Genomic DNA, 1,945 nt, shown 5'->3' with positions numbered 1-1,945 from the left:
TCTGCCTTCTGGTTAGCAGTCAAGTAATAGCAATACATCATTGTATTAAATAAACACAGATGTTGTGGCATGCTGTCAAGTCAATTTTCAACTTGTAGTGATGTAATGGAGTAGAATTGTTCCGGGGTTTTTTGTTTTGTTTTGTTTTTCTGTCTGTAATCTTTGCAGAAGCAGATTTCTAGGTCTTTCTCTCTCTTTGTTGTTATGTGCAGTCAAGTCACACTCGACTCATAGCAATGCCTCCTTTGGTTTCCGAGGCAGTATCACTACGGAATTAGATTGCCCAGCCTTCCTTCTGAGGAGTGGCTGGTTGGTTTGAACCACCAGCCTTCTGGTTAGCACTCAAGTGCCTTAGGCACTATGCTACCAGAGCTCCCCTTTCTCTCTCAGAGTCCCCTAAATGAGTTCCAACTGCTAATTGTTCAGTTGGCAGAAAAGCCTTTAACCATTGTTTTACCAGGGTACCTTTTAATCACAGATAACAACTATTAATATATTATTGTAGTCTCTTGATCTTTTTTCTCTATGCATTTTTACATAGTTAAAATTTTACATATAGTAAATACACAATAACATTTACAGGTCATAATGACCCCTCCTGGGGTCTTTGAGGCAGTATGTCTATGGAAGTAGACTGCCAGATCTTCCTTCTGAGGAGTGGTTGCTGGGTTTGAACCATCAGTCTTCTGGTTAGTAGTCAAATGCCTTAGGAACTTTGCTACCAGAGCTCCTAGATAATAGACAATATGTAAAGATGTTATTGACAAATGACATCAGATATGTTCATTTGGAAATAATTTTAAAGAGAGAAAAAACTATGTAAATATCATAGTTATTAAGTTCATGAAGGGAAGAAATCCAGTAAGTCTTCAAGTGACTATACAAAATTAGAAAAACTATTATCCAGTTTTGTTTACATATTTCTTAATTCAAAATATTGTTGTTGTTGTTGTTATGTGTCGTCAAGTCAGACCCGACTCGTAGCGACCCTTCCTTGGATTTCTGAGGAAGTACCGCTATAGAAGTAGATTGCCTTATCTTCCTTCCGAGGAGTGCCTGGTGGGTTTGAACCGTCAGCCTCCTGGTTAGCAGTCAAGTGCCTTAGGCACTATGCTACCAGAGCTCCCGATTCAAAATATTAGAGAATATAAAAGAGGAACCAAACTTTGTAGTACTAAATTCAAAACTTTGCTTTATGCCTCAGCTGCAAATCTACACGAGAATACCTAGATTCTATGAAGTCTTGAATTTAGATTAAAACTAAGTAAAAGAACTGCTGTCCTTTTACACCATGGTGTCTCAATTCTTGGTTCTTTGTTCATCTCTAAAATGCTTGGGAGGGATCTTTAAGTGCTTTTATACATAAGTGATTTATTCCCCAAGTCCTTACACATCAGAATAAAATTTTATTTTCTGTATCTAAAAGAGAAATAGAATTTTTGTGGGCATATATTTCTTTAAAAAATATTACAACATAGAAACTTGAAATTTATCTGTTCATTTAGTTTGTAAGCTTTTTTCTTGTGCATTAATTGGTATTATTTCCACTTAGATGGTGGTAAGAGTTTAAGAAAAAGAGAGAAAATAAACCCTTCATAATATAGAAATGGTACACTTCTCGTGATGCTTACGGTTATACCTCCTGCTTAAAATGTTTTCCACTGTTACACCACTCCCTGTCTACCATCACTTCTTCTATGGAATATTTCCTGAAGACAGCCACTCCCTAGTAGACATGATGACCCTCTTTCTCTCTTTTGTGCTTCTACTGTAACCTGTGCACATTTCTAAAGTCATACTTGTGACACTTTATGGACCTGCTTTTTGACACATTTACCTTGCATTAATCTCATGCTAGATATTAGTGCACTGATATGCACTTATTTATCTTTACTTTTAGTTCTTATATACCTGCATGTGCATATCGGGGCTTCAATACATGCTA

The sequence above is a fragment of the Orycteropus afer genome, unplaced genomic scaffold, assembly GCF_000298275.1.
Source record: "Orycteropus afer afer isolate SDZICR_OR568_19922 unplaced genomic scaffold, OryAfe1.0 scaffold00349, whole genome shotgun sequence".
Classification (NCBI taxonomy): domain Eukaryota; kingdom Metazoa; phylum Chordata; class Mammalia; order Tubulidentata; family Orycteropodidae; genus Orycteropus; species Orycteropus afer.
This window is presented reverse-complemented; position numbering follows the sequence as displayed.